This window comes from Oncorhynchus mykiss, chromosome 29 (assembly GCF_057628025.1).
Source record: "Oncorhynchus mykiss isolate SJ-2025 chromosome 29, ASM5762802v1, whole genome shotgun sequence".
NCBI lineage: Eukaryota > Metazoa > Chordata > Actinopteri > Salmoniformes > Salmonidae > Oncorhynchus > Oncorhynchus mykiss.
The window spans coordinates 41,416,260-41,432,055 of NC_143050.1; the positions used below are offsets into that span (position 1 = coordinate 41,416,260).

General features: G+C 41.3%; 1 pseudogene across 1 annotated transcript in view; it reads right to left on the reverse strand.

Annotated features, from left to right (window-relative positions):
• Positions 1-15,796, reverse strand: part of LOC110509307 (lipoxygenase homology domain-containing protein 1-like) — a 33,237-nt pseudogene that overhangs the window by 1,742 nt on the left and 15,699 nt on the right. The window contains exons 20-25 of the transcript XR_016493152.1: positions 12,334-12,360; positions 6,769-6,940; positions 5,153-5,326; positions 1,150-1,320; positions 621-766; positions 163-299 (exon numbers count right to left, since the gene is read on the reverse strand). The product of XR_016493152.1 is annotated as a lipoxygenase homology domain-containing protein 1-like (transcript). The remainder of the gene's footprint in view (positions 1-162; positions 300-620; positions 767-1,149; positions 1,321-5,152; positions 5,327-6,768; positions 6,941-12,333; positions 12,361-15,796) is intronic.

A 15,796-nucleotide genomic window follows, 5' to 3' on the forward strand; every position in this document is an offset into this window, starting at 1 on the left:
CTGGAACAGGAGGGATATGAAAGGAGTGATTCTCTCTTCCACAAGATGGAGAACTTGTGAGTTTCCACACAATATATTTCTAGCAGCAGGGTCTTGTACCCTACCGAATAAGCACCAGATGGTTGATATATAGTACATGGGTTCAGGCTAGGGGTCATTCACCTGTTGTTTAGCTCTTTCTCTATGACGACGACCTCCTCCACATGCCAGAATGCCTCTCCTTTCACCTCCTTCCCATCCTTGGCAGTGTAGCCCAGGCAGATGCCAGCAATGTCACCCAGCTGTTTGGAGAACTTCCTCTGAATGAAAATAAGACCCATTGCGCGAAAAGCAGTAAAGAATATTACAAGCTTCATTAAATACGTTTTGCAAAGATTTGATCTGAAACAAATAGGTGTGGATTAGATTTTATGAGCTCTTTTCATGCCTGGCGATCGAGTTTATTACTACTAGTGATTGAATTCCATAAGAGCAGAGTATACTGTTGAGAGGCCTGACTCATCAGTCTGTAAAAGAGCTCTTATTGCCAAGTGAGATCATTCTAATCCTGGCTGGCATAACAGTAAAAAAAGAGAAAACCCTCCAACCCAATTATTTCTGCTTATTCTTTACATAAACACAAGCCCAAGAGCAGCGTACCGCAATAACCTATTTTTCTTTGAGTTCTCCATCACAATTTATTTTGATTGCCCCTTCTTCCCCTCCAGTGCGATCCAGATGGTCTCTGCGTCCTCTGTGTCCACCGTGGTGGTAATAATTTCATATTCTTTCAAACAAAAGTACAGACAAAATGCGTTAGCTTGGCCCTGGGGGGACCGAATTCTCTTGAACAGTCCATTAGGTCATTAGTAGAGTCAGTGTCCAGCCCTTGCATAACCCCAATGTTGGACATTTTTGTTGCAGACCTGATTCAACTAATCAAGGGCTTAGAAGGCTAAGACAAAAATGTGAAACTGGGGTTATGTGAGGACAGGATTGCAATAGGATAGGATTCAAAGTAGATTACAGTACACTATAGTAATTTCATCATGATCTGATTGGAACACTGGAAATACAAGAGCCAGGAATTCTTCCTGACTGCATAGCCTTACCAGGAGAAATGCTTGGCCCTACTAAAGAGAACTCAGGCTTGTGTGCAACTGATCTTACAGGTCTTCTCGTTGAGGTCTAGGATGCCGTTGTTGGCGCAGGCCAACTCCCTCGTGATCTGACCGTCGTCCTCATTCTTGGCCAAAGAGCGGTCTCATGGGAAACGGAACGTCTTGTCCAGGGCCTCATCTTTTACATCAATGCATTCTATGTGCTACCCTGGAGCAGGCCCTGATCATGACATATCAGTAGAGTATAAAACAACTGACAGGGTATGAAATAGACAGGCGTGATAAACAATATATCATAAAAACGACCTAGTTCACAGTCGGTGCATAAATACACAATGCAGATTTAGGTATGGAGGGAAGGGCGTACAGCTCCCTGCCATCCAGCACCTCTATACCAGGCAGTTTTAGAGGAAGTCCCTAAACATTGTCAAAGACTCCAGCCACCCAAGTCATAGACTGTTCTCTCTGCTACCGTACGGCAAGTGGTACAGATGCACCAAGTCTGGAACCGACAGGACCCTGGACAGCTTCTACCCCCAAGTCATAAGACTTAACTATCTGCATTGACCCTTTTTGTACTAACTCTTTTGACTCATCACATATGCTGCTGCTATTGTTTTATCTATCCTGTTGCCTAGACACAGTGTCCCTACCTACTGTATAGGTACATACAGTGCCTTGCGAAAGTATTCGGCCCCCTTGAACTTTGCGACCTTTTGCCACATTTCAGGCTTCAAACATAAAGATATAAAACTTCACTTTTTTGTGAAGAATCAACAACAAGTGGGACACAATCATGAAGTGGAACGACATTTATTAGATATTTCAAACTTTTTTAACAAATCAAAAACTGAAAAATTGGGCGTGCAAAATTATTCAGCCCCTTTACTTTCAGTGCAGCAAACTCTCTCCAGAAGTTCAGTGAGGATCTCTGAATGATCCAATGTTGACCTAAATGACTAATGAGGATAAATACAATCCACCTGTGTGTAATCAAGTCTCCGTATAAATGCACCTGCACTGTGATAGTCTCAGAGGTCCGTTAAATGCGCAGAGAGCATCATGAAGAACAAGGAACACACCAGGCAGGTCCGAGATACTGTTGTGAAGAAGTTTAAAGCCGGATTTGGATACAAAAAGATTTCCCAAGCTTTAAACATCCCAAGGAGCACTGTGCAAGCGATAATATTGAAATGGAAGGAGTATCAGACCACTGCAAATCTACCAACACCTGGCCGTCACTCTAAACTTTCAGCTCATACAAGGAGAAGACTGATCAGAGATGCAGCCAAGAGGCCCATGATCACTCTGGATGAACTGCAGAGATCTACAGCTGAGGTGGGAGACTCTGTCCATAGGACAACAATCAGTCGTATATTGCACAAATCTGGCCTTTATGGAAGAGTGGCAAGAAGAAAGCCATTTCTTAAAGATATCCATAAAAAGTGTTGTTTAAAGTTTGCCACAAGCCACCTGGGAGACACACCAAACATGTGGAAGAAGGTGCTCTGGTCAGATGAAACCAAAATTGAACTTTTTGGCAACAATGCAAAACGTTATGTTTGCCGTAAAAGCAACACAGCTGAACACACCATCCCCAATGTCAAACATGGTGGTGGCAGCATCATGGTTTGGGCCTGCTTTTCTTCAGCAGGGACAGGGAAGATGGTTAAAATTGATGGGAAGATGGATGGAGCCAAATACAGGACCATTCTGGAAGATGATGAACCTGATGGAGTCTGCAAAAGACCTGAGACTGGGACGGAGATTTGTCTTCCAACAAGACAATGATCCAAAACATAAAGCAAAATCTACAATGGAATGGTTCAAAAATAAACATATCCAGGTGTTAGAATGGCCAAGTCAAAGTCCAGACCTGAATCCAATCGAGAATCTGTGGAAAGAACTGAAAACTACTGTTCACAAATGCTCTCCATCCAACCTCACTGAGCTCGAGCTGTTTTGCAAGGAGGAATGGGAAAAAATGTCAGTCTCTCGATGTGCAAAACTGATAGAGACATACCCCAAGCGACTTACAGCTGTAATCGCAGCAAAAGGTGGCGCTACAAAGTATTAACTTAAGGGGGCTGAATAATTTTGCACGCCCAATTTTTCAGTTTTTGATTTGTTTAAAAAGTTTGAAATATCCAATAAATGTTGTTCCACTTCATGATTGTGTCCCACTTGTTGTCTATTCTTCACAAAAATATACAGTTTTATATCTTTATGTTTGAAGCCTGAAATGTGGCAAAAGGTCGCAAAGTTCAAGGGGGCCGAATACTTTCGCAAGGCACTGTATCTACCTCAATTACCTCGTACCCCTGGACATTGACTCGGTACTGGTGCCTTGTGTACAGTGGGGCAAAAAAGTATTTAGTCAGCCACCAATTGTGCAAGTTCTCCCACTTAAAAAGATGAGAGAGGCCTGTAATTTTCACCATAGGTACACTTTAACTACAACTATGAAAATCCAGAAAATCACATTATAGGATTTTTAATGAATTTATTTGCAAATTATGGTGGAAAATAAGTATTTGGTCACCTACAAACAAGCAAAATTTCTGGCTCTCACAGACCTGTCACTTCTTCTTTAAGAGGCTCCTCTGTCCTCCACTCGTTACCTGTATTAATGGCACCTGTTTGAACTTGTTATCAGTATAAAAGACACCTGTCCACAACCTCAAACAGTCACACTCCAAACTCCACTATGGCCAAGACCAAAGAGCTGTCAAAGGACACCAGAAACAAAATTGTAGACCTGCATAAGGCTGGGAAGACTGAATCTGCAATAGGTAAGCAGCTTGGTGAGCAAAAAATCCCAGAACCACACGGGGGGACCTAGTTAATGACCTGCAGAGAGCTGGGACCAAAGTAACAAAGCCTACCATCAGTAACACACTACGCCACCAGGGACTCAAATCCTGCAGTGCCAGATGTGTCCCACAGTGCCAGTACATGTCCAGGCCCGTCTGAAGTTTGCTAGAGAGCATTTGGATGATCCAGAAGAAGATTCGGAGAATGTCATATGGTCAGATGAAACCAAAATATAACTTTTTGGTAAAAACTCAACTCGTTGTGTTTGGAGGACAAAGAATGCTGAGTTGCATCCAAAGAACACCATACCTACTGTGAAGCATGGGGGTGGAAACATCATGCTTTGGGGCTGTTTTTCTGCAAAGGGACCAGGACGACTGATCCGTGTAAAGGAAAGAATGAATGGGGCCATATATCGTGAGATTTTGAGTGAAAACCTCCTTCCATCAGCAAGGGCATTGAAGATGAAACGTGGCAGGGCAACGAAGGAGTGGCTTCGTAAGAAGCATTTCAAGGTCCTGGAGTGGCCTAGCCAGTCTCCAGATCTCAACCCCATAGAAAATCTTTGGAGGGAGTTGAAAGTTCATGTTGCCCAGCAACAGCCCCAAAACATCACTGCTCTAGAGGAGATCTGCATGGAGGAATGGGCCAAAATACTAGCAACAGTGTGTGAAAACCTTGTGAAGACTTACAGAAAACGTTTGACCTCTGTCATTGCCAACAAAGGGTATATAACAAAGTATTGAGATAAACTTTTGTTATTGACCAAATACTTATTTTCCACCATAATTTGCAAAGAAATAAATAAAAAATCCTACAATGTGATTTTCTGGAATTGTTTTTCTCATTTTGTCTGTCATAGTTGAAGTGTACCTATGATGAAAATTACAGGCCTCTCATCTTTTTAAGTGGGAGAACTTGCACAATTGGTGGCTGACTAAATACTTTTTTGCCCCACTGTATATAGCCAAATTATTGTTATTCATTGTGTATTTATTCCTTGTGTGATTCTTTTTCTATTATTTCTCTCTTTTTCTTTCTGCTTTGTTGAGAAGGGCCCGTAAGTAAGCATTTCACTGTTCGTCTACACTTGTTGTTGTTTACAAGACGTGACAAATAACATTTGATTTGATAGAACCAATAGGTATGCAGGTTTCTTATTTTGACTTGTTCACTGTGATTGCAATTGGCTCCCCTCCAGGTCATGGCATCATATTCCTGATGACTTATTGGCTGACCTGAGTTGTTGTGCCACACCCGGACCTTGGAGAGCTCCCCGATGCGGAGCACATCAGGGAAATGGATCACGTCGGTCTGCTTGTGATCAAACTTGTTGGATTTCAGAGCCAAGGTCCCAGTGTCACAGCTCTCCCTAAACACAATGATCCTCATGTTGGCGTCAGTGACTGCGCCTGTGGAGAGAGAGGAAGGAGAGTCACCAACTTCTATGAAAAGCTGCAGTGATTTTGTGGCTGACTGGGCTCCGAACCCGGGTCTCATGGGCACCACAAGACTGTGTTAACCCTCTGAGCTTAAGGCCATGCAAACTGAATCCCCTTTGTTATACTTTTACAAATCTAAATGCCTGCTTTTTAAATGCTCAACTTACCATCAGCTGAAACTACAGCCTTCATAAAAATCTATTCACCAATAACCATTCCCCGTCGCCAGACGATAACACAGATTATATAAACCTAATTTCACCCCAAAGGTCTCTGTAAACCTTCCCCATTAGCCACTAACATTCTGCCTTTCAAGACATCACTTCACCATCTGTCAGACATCCTTGAAAATGTATAAAATCACTAAAATATTTACTTCCATAGACTGCCTTTCAAATAGTCCCCTATTAACAACTAACCAACTACCTTATCAAATTAAATCCCTGTTTCCTCTGAGTCACATGTGACGCATGTGCTTGCAAGTTTGTGTGTGTGTACATCAAGTCTTTAACTTGTGTGCGCGTGAATGCCCGTGTGTGTGTGTGTGTGTGTGTGTGTGTGTGTGTGTGTGTGTGTGTGTGTGTGTGTGTGTGTGTGTGTGTGTGTGTGTAATGTTGAGATGGAGGTTAGTGATTCTCTGATGTGATTCTCTGATCCCCCCCCCCCCCCCCCCTACACACACACACGGCCTCAGTGGGAAGATGAGGGCCATGTCTTCAGTAACACTGGCAGCCAATGGCAGAATGAGGAGCTTTTTGAAGTGAGCTCAGACACCTAGCTCCTCTATCATGTCAATCAGCAGCCTGCCTCTCCTCTGCGGTGGAAAACTGTACGGCAAAGGAGCAAAGCCCAGCAACAGCTTTCAGAGTAGTATCTCATTCATTAGCCTATATGAGTCTAAATGGAATGTCGCATTCCACCTCTGCTGCAGCGTCATGTCTCTCCAAGCAGAAAAGAGGCTCCGCTGTGCCACAGAGATAAAGTGAATCAGGAGGATATACTGTAACAAACATCCCAGCTAGTTAGGAACAGGACTTAAGCTGGATCTGGGGCAGTGTATAATAAATGGTGTTGATTTGCAGTGAAAGATAGAGAGTGAGGGACACTGTGATTACAGAAAATTGATGTAAATGTGGTTCAGGGAACTACATAATAGGCTGAATAGGCTTTAGTTCAGTGGAATAATGTAGTCTTGAGATTGATACCTGGGCCTGTATTCATAAAGTGACTCGGAGTAGGATTGCTTTTCTAAGATCAGGTCCCCCCCTGCCCATTTATTATAATCTAAAAGGCAAAAACTATCCTAGATCAGTATGTTTTACTCTAAGACGCTTTATGAATACAGGCCCTGGTTAGTCACATGAACATGGACTTTAATGAGGACTGTAGAATGTGTTGTTTGTCTGACCCACCTCCGATGTCGCTGGTCTTAACCTGGATAATGTAGGTGGTGCTCTCCACCATCTCCTCCTCTTCCACCACGGCAGCCATCTCACATATCATGGTCCTCTTGTGCCCTTTGGTCTTAGACAACCATTCCTCACAGGTGAACTCCGACACATTATCTGTGGTCAGCATGATAATCTGTGGGAAATTATAATTCATAAATTATCAATTAGTCGAAGTCATTAACCCTTATTTGACTAGGTGTGAGGTAAAGTGGCTGACACATTGACCAATTCGTCACAGCAACAACCTTTTCAGAAATTTAGAGTGCATTTTTAAGTGGATTTGCATATTAAAGTGAATGGGAGCCTTTACAACTGCTGTAATTATATTAGGATAAAGCATCAATCAACTATATGTTGTCAGGATAAGGCAATACCTGTGTACAGGACTAATCTGAAGGACAATTCCATTATCTGTAGGACAATACCAGACAAACATCAACAAAGATCAACCATAATCCATAGTGGTAAAATGCAAAAAATATAAATACAGTCAGGTCCATAATTATTGGCACCCTTGATAAATATGAGCAAAAAAGACTGCATAAAATAAATACAAATACTGAGCTATATTGTATGCAAAGAAATTTACATTTTATTATTTTATACTAATACAATTTCTCAGAGAAATAGATTTGGTTTAACAAGCAATTTAAAAAAAGATATCATAAAGATAGGAGTTACAATTGTTGGCACCCCTGTTTTTAATATTCTAGCACCCTCCCTTTGCAAGGTTAACAACACAGCCTTTTTCTAAAATATTTTATGAGATTGGAAAACACTTTGGGAGAGATCTTAGACCATTCTTCCATACAGAATCTTCCCAGATCCTTGATATCCTTAGTCTGCTCTTTACATTCAAACCACAGGTTTTCAATGGGTCAAGTCGGGAGACTGAGATGGCCATTGGGGTCTAAGCTCTCTCCCAAAGTGTTTTCCAATCACATAAAAGGTTTTCAAAAAAGGCTGTGTCGTTATCCTCGCAGGGGGAGAGTGCTAGAATATTGAAAAGAGGGGTGCCAATATTTTTGACCCCAATTCTTTGAGATTTTTCTGCATTTCTTGTTAAACAAAATATTTGTCTCTGGGCAATTGTATTAGTATAAAATAACATAATTTCCCACCTTTTTGGAGCATACAATATAGCTCAGTATTTGTATTATTTATTTTCTTGTCTTTTTGCTCATATTTATCAAGGCTGCCAATAATGATGGACCTGACAGTATATGTAAATACTGTGCATTATGAGCATATCCCTCTTCCCCCCAGTGAGTTTGACCACTTGTCATGGACAGGGTGTAACTGTAGAAAGTACCCTACTGTAAAAACCCAAGGCTCCGGTAGCCTAACCTTCATTAACTACCATCAATATATTCATTTGAGTGAGATTAGCATGCTGGCAGTGTGCCCAGTTCACTGCAGTGGCCATTTGAATAAACAGTGTGTAATCCATAACGTTAGTACACATCTGTTTGGGATGCTGTACAGCTACTGGGTCAGTCCAAGGACATGGCCCAGCCACAGACTGACACGACTGGGTATGAGCCTTGCCTGCTAGTGTTTCACTAGTCTACAGGCATGCTGGGTGATATGGAAAGACATGGAGGGGTTGTTACTGCATAGGAAATGCCTGTGGTAAGGTAAAGTCTTGGCATCGAAGTGAATTTGGGGCCAGCGTTCATATTGTTCTGACAGGGGGAAGCCATCTGCCAGTTCAATATTGACCGTCAAATAGAACTGGAACACAATTATGTCTCAATGAGAAACTTCAAAATGTAGGAGAAAATCTGTAATGTTTCCTGGAGGTGTGTGAGGGGGGTGGTTCAGAATTGTTGTATTGCAATTCTTAGTGCATGTATTACTTCTGTCAACAACAAATACATATCACAACTAATTGGTATGGTAATACATTGAGACAATTAACAATGCCCCTGTGATGTCACATCATAAAATATCAAGGAAGGTGAGTGTGTCATATATTTCATGACAGGGTTATACAATTCAACTTTGTCCAATGTCTTTTTGCTGTCTTGTGTCATTCACAACCCCCTTGACACCACATAAAACAGTAAAACATTGGGATAAAGCATTGTGCTTCTGCTATTGCTCATTACTGAGCCTGTGTCTGTCTGTGTCTGGGGAGAACAGATTCAGCCCAGTATCTGAAGCCCGCCTGCTCCAACCCCACACTGACTGAAATGGGTCAATACACTCATGTGCCATTCAATGAAGCTCACCCCAGATGAACTCTTACCCCTACCGTGCAGAGCTGTGTGAGTGTGTCTGTCCGGTGTGTATGGCTGAATTATGCAGTGACCTATCGCCTGCAGGTAGAGAGAGATCAGTGTGTGTGTGTGTGTGTGTTTGTGTGTGTTTGTGTGTGTGAGAGAGAGAAAGAGCAAGTGTGAGAGAAAAAGTCAGAGGGGATGTTGGGGATTGAGCAACCCGGTGACCTAAGACTTAGGGCTGATGATTAAATCTGTAGCACTGAAGACCTGTGCTACAGCGCAATACAAAAATACAAATGTAAAGGCAATGTTCCTGCGTTAGTGGAGGCTGCATTCACGATTCGCCCAAACGCTGCATATGTCGGCTCAATCAGAAATTACTTATAAAATGTCAATCGCGCCATAGTGCTGAACTTCAGCGATACGGATTGAATCGAGCCCTTACAGACATCAACCCATGTCTCTCCCTTTCTCTCTCACGTGCGTTGGGCACTTAGTTAATAACACCTGTTATTATCGTATTAATAACACCTGGTTAATATCATTCATATTCCATTCACGCAGGTCAATGTGCACTACATGGCCAAATTAGTGGATTCGGCTATTTCAGCCACACGCGTTGCTGATAGGTGTATAAAATTGAAAAACATTGGCAATAGAATGGCCCATACTGAAGAGCTCAGTGACTTTCAACGTGGCACCGTCATAGGATGCCACCTTTCAAACAAGTCAGTTTGTCAAATCTCTGCCCTGCTATAGCTGGAAACGCGTTCTCCGGAGTGATGAATCATGCTTCACCATCTGGCAGTCCGACGAACAAATCTGTGTTTAGCGGTTGCCAGGAGAATGCTACCTGCCTGAATGCATAGTGCCAACTGTAAAGTTTGGCGGAGGAGGAATAATGGTCTGGGGATGTTTTTCATGGTTTGGGCTAGGCCCGTTAGTTCCAGTGAAGGGAAATCTTAACGCTACAGCATACAATTACATTATAGATGATTTTGTGCTTCCAACTTTGTGGCAACAGTTTGGGGAAGGCTATTTCCTGTTTCAGCATGACAATATCCCTGTGCAGAAAGCGAGGTCCATACAGAAATAGTCGGCATGGACGATTAATTAGGGCCAATTTCAAGTTTTCATAACAATTGGTAAGCAGCATTTTTGGATGCCGATTATGGCTGATTACATTGAACTCCACGAGGAGACTGCTGACCACCTGTTACGCGAGTGCAGCAAGGAGCCAAGGTAAGTTGCTAGCTAGCATTAAACTTATCTTATAAAAAACAATCAATCAAGTTGAAGTGTACCTATGATGAAAATTACAGGCCTCTCATCTTTTTAAGTGGGAGAACTTGCACAATTGGTGGCTGACTAAATACTTTTTTGCCCCACTGTATATAGCCAAATTATTGTTATTCATTGTGTATTTATTCCTTGTGTGATTCTTTTTCTATTATTTCCCTCTTTTTCTTTCTGCTTTGTTGAGAAGGGCCCGTAAGTAAGCATTTCACTGTTCGTCTACACTTGTTGTTGTTTACGAGACATGTGACAAATAACATTTGATTTGATAGAACCAATAGGTATGCAGGTTTCTTATTTTGACTTGTTCACTGTGATTGCAATTGGCTCCCCTCCAGGTCATGGCATCATATTCCTGATGACTTATTGGCTGACCTGAGTTGTTGTGCCACACCCGGACCTTGGAGAGCTCCCCGATGCGGAGCACATCAGGGAAATGGATCACGTCGGTCTGCTTGTGATCAAACTTGTTGGATTTCAGAGCCAAGGTCCCAGTGTCACAGCTCTCCCTAAACACAATGATCCTCATGTTGGCGTCAGTGACTGCGCCTGTGGAGAGAGAGGAAGGATATAGATGATTTTGTGCTTCCAACTTTGTGGCAACAGTTTGGGGAAGGCTATTTCCTGTTTCAGCATGACAATATCCCTGTGCAGAAAGCGAGGTCCATACAGAAATAGTCGGCATGGACGATTAATTAGGGCCGATTTCAAGTTTTCATAACAATTGGTAAGCAGCATTTTTGGATGCCGATTATGGCTGATTACATTGAACTCCACGAGGAGACTGCGTGGCAGGCTGACCACCTGTTACGCGAGTGCAGCAAGGAGCCAAGGTAAGTTGCTAGCTAGCATTAAACTTATCTTATAAAAAACAATCAATCAATCTTAACATAATCACTAGTTAACTACACATGGTTGATGATATTTCTAGTTTAACTAGCTTATCCTGCGTTGCAAATAATCAATGCGGTGCCTGTTAATTTATCATCGAATCACAGCCTACTTCACCAAACGGGTGATGATTTAACAAGCGCTTTCACGAAAAAAGCACTGTCGTTGAACTAATGTACCTAACCATAAACATCAATGCCGTTCTTAAAATCAATACGCAAGTATATGTTTTTAAACCTCCATATTTAGTTAAAATAAATTCTTGTTAGCAGGCAATATTAACTAGCGGAATTTTGTCACTGCTCTTGCATTCTGTGCAAGCAGAGTCAGAGTATATGCAGCAGTTTGGGCCGCCTGGCTCGTTGCGAACTGTGTGAAGACCATTTCTTCCGAACAAAGACCGTAATTATAATTGCCAGAATTTTACATAATTATGACATAACATTGAAGGTTGTACAATGTAACAGCAATATTTAGACTTCCGTATTTCACTGTAAGAATAAAAGTTTTGTTTTCAAAATAATTGTTTCCGGATTTGAACATATTAATGACCTAAAGCTCATATTTCTGTGTGTTTATTATAATATAATTAAGTCTATGATTTGATATTTGATAGAGCAGTCTGAGCGGTGGTAGGCAGCAGCAGGCTCGTAAGCATTCATTCAAACAGCACTTTCATGCGTTTGCCAGCAGCTCTTCGAAATGCTTGAAGCACAGCGCTGTTCATGACTTCACGCCTATCAAACTCCCGAGATTAGGCTGGCAATACTATAGTGCCTATAAGAACATCCAATAGTCAAAGGTAAATGAAATACAAATGGTATAGAGAGAAATAGCCCTATAATTCCTATAATAACTAGAACCTAAAACTTCTTAACTGGAAATATAAAAGAAACCAGCTTTCATATGTTCTCATGTTGTTGTGGAATAATCAGAATGGATTGGTAACATAAGTAAGATGTTTTATATTCATCATATGTTTGTAAGTTACTTCTCATCAGAATGTTATTTTTGTATAATACTGTGGCGGGGTTGCAGTATCTGTTCTATGTCAAGACTAAGTTGCTTGGGCCGGAGAGAGGGGAGAGGTCAAGCGTGTATCTCTTGGCTCCACAATGTCTGTGTGCCAGTCAGGGTGTCTCTGTGATCTTGTCAAGATAGGATGGATTTGAAGAAAAATAAAATAACATGTTTTAGGAGACAAAGCTGAACGTTGAATTATGCCGATGCTGTCTTATCCTGTGTGTGTCTTTGCTATAAAGGATCTCAGTTGAAATGTGGAAGGGACTCTCAGAGAATTCATTGATATACACTGAATTGATCTGAGAGTCACAGGGTTGTGATAGAGCTCATATATTACAAATGGACTTTGTGATAACTAACTCTGACTTGTGTGTGGTTTGCTCTCATGATTTGGTAAGAAGAGGAAATTTCCACGATAATGTTCTGAGCAAGGAACTTAAACGTTAGCTTTTTTACATGACACATATTGCACTTCTACTTCCTTCTCACTATATTTTTGAATTATTTAAACCAAATTGAACATGTTTCATTATTTATTTGAGACTAAATAGATTTTTATTTATGTATTATATTAAGTTAAAATAAAAGTGTTAATTCAGTATTGTTGTAGTTGTCATTGTTACAAATATATATATATATATATATGTATATATATATATATATATATATATATATATATATATATATATATATATATATATTTTACATCCTGTGCACCTACGGCTTTTTTTCCCCCCTCCAATAAATCGGTATCGGCGTTGAAAAATCATAATCGGAACCTCTAGTCCCAACATCTAGTGGAAAGCCTTCCCAGAAGAGTGGAGGCTGTTGTAACAGCAAAGAGCGGACCAACTCCATATCAATGCTAATTCTTTTTTAAATGAGCAGGTGTCCACATACTTTTCGTCACGTGAAACATCACTAGACGTAGGCTACTACATGATACTTCAATTTGCCCTATATCCATCGTGAGGTTGCTATAACCTAGCCTACAAATTAAAGTTCATAACGTAGGTGCACAGGTTGAGATAAATTAGAGTAATCAAGGTGACAGACAGTGAGTGACACATTCAATACCGCCTTGCACACTCTTGCCTGTATGTGATGTGCATTCTGACTGAGTGACAGCAAACTTGGCTGCCCGCTGCAAGTTGAGGAGAGACACACACACCCCCCTCCGCACACTGCTCCTAATCTGCAATTGTTTTGAGGTCAGAATGTGTAGGGAGGAATTTTGCCAACATATATTTAGGCATATTAAAACACTTCCGTTTTTTCCGACCACATGTATCATCTGATCCGATTATTAACTGTCAATTTACGAATACGATTATGAGTATGGCCATGTAGGCACAGCTCTAGTACCTTTAAACTCAACTCTGGACCTCGAAGCCAGTTCCATTTTTGTATTGCTCCCCCCTGATTTAGACCCAGGACACCAGGTGTGTGCAATTAATTGTCATGCAGAACAGAAAACCAGAAGGCTCTGGACCTCGTGGGATAAGAGTTGAATACACCTGCTAGTAGCTGATGTGCGGTGTAAGTAATCAATAGTCCAAACAGTCCCAAAATCGTCTGTTTTGCAAGGAAAACCAAAGTTTCTATTGGACGAATCCAGGTCCTTCCCCGGTTAGTTCCGTTAATGAAATGTTTTGCAACAGAATCGGCGGACTGAATACACCCTTGATCACCCACACACAGTTCAATTTCATAGCAGTCACATACAACATCCTCACTATGCATGTAGTGGACTACAGTCAACTCCAATGTGAAGGAAGTTTATGATGAACTTCACCAACAGAGTGGAGCAGAGGCCAGGGTTTGTGTAATCTAGCTCTGACTACATCGATTTGCCCAAGGTCAATAAAAAAAATATCATGAAATGACTACCTTGTACTTATGTTCGTCCTCTGTACTTGCGTGCCTTTCTTTGTTTACTGAAATCTATACCATTTCAAGAAAAGTTAATCAAATACAACCAACTTTTTGCTAGTTTCTGTTTCTCAAATGGCAATTTAGCATGTCAATTGAATCTCCGATGACGTTTGTAAATTATACCTGGGCTATAAAATTATTGTAAAAAAATAAGTATTTCTTTGATTTCTATCTCATTATTTATTAGTATCTCAGGACAGAAAATGTACCAGGTTTATAAAGTTATCTGCCAAATTCCATGTTTATAGCATACTGCCCTTGCATCCCACTGCTATGCTGGCTTGACACTGACGCTAAGCAGGGTTGGTCCCTGGATGGGAGACAAGATGCTGCTGAAAGTGGTGTTGGAGGGCCAGTAGGAGGCAAATTGAAAGGACATATAGCCAAGCCAACAAGAATACTTTTTTCTAAATAACTAGACCATTCAAGGGCAGGCAAAGACTGGAAGTAGTTATGCGGCATTACTAAGACTAGCGAATTATATCAGGATTACCTTCTCTCGACGACGTCAGCTAACTGACAAAAAAGCTAGGGGTAAACAAACTGACATAAGTTTAATGCGACAGCTTTACTATCTTTACCGTCAGTGTTAGCAGGTCGGGTAACCACTCTTAAGTGGCAGAATAAGTATCATGCAAATAATTTGTTGTGACAGCCATGTACAGTGGATGCCGCCGAAGTTAGGATAATTACATGGGACTAACGGGAGTGCCCTACCATGCTGACTACACCGGGCATGCGCATGTTTATTTTGTCAATCCACACCAGACGTGATCAGGACAGGCAGGTTGAAATATCAAAACTAACTCTGAACCAACTATATTCATTTGGGGACAGGTCGAAAATCATTCAACATTCATGCCAATTTAGCTTGCTTTACTAGCTAATTTGTCCCAGGATATAAACATTGGGTTGATATTTTACCTGAAATGCACAAGGTCCTCTACTCTGAAAATGAATCCACAGATAAAAGGGTAAACCGAGTTTGTGTCTAGTAATCTCTCTTCCTTCAGTCGTCTTCTTCTTTGGACTTTATATGGAGGTTGGCAACCAACTTTAAGGTGCATTACCACCACCAACTGCACTGGAGTGTGGACCTCAGTTTACCCATGTGGATATATGCTCCTAAAAACCAATGAGGAGATGAGAGAGGCAGGACTTTCAGCGCATCAAGCGTCACAAATAGAACCAAGTTCTATTTTAGCGCCTGGCTATGCAGACGTGCGAACAGTGTGGATGCAATGATTGAATAATGTATGTGTAAATGTATTTTGCAATGCTCGGGTACATAACGCGAGCGGTGTCGTCAGGGACCTCGCGACACCTCGCCGTGGGCATTTATTAAATTGACACATGCACATTCACACTAAATTGCCATTAGAAATTAGCAAAAAGTAGGCGGTTGTATTTGATTAACCCTTATTGAAAAGGTGTGGATTTCAGCAAACAGAGAAAGGAACACAACTACAGAGGACAAACATAGGTACAGGGTTTCATTTTTTTTTTTTTAAGTATTGACTTGGGTGTATCTGTGAAGTCGGTGGTAGATTCCACAAAGCCTGGTCTCTCGTTCTCTCTCTCTCTGTGAAATCATAAACTTCCTTCATGGAGTGGAGTTT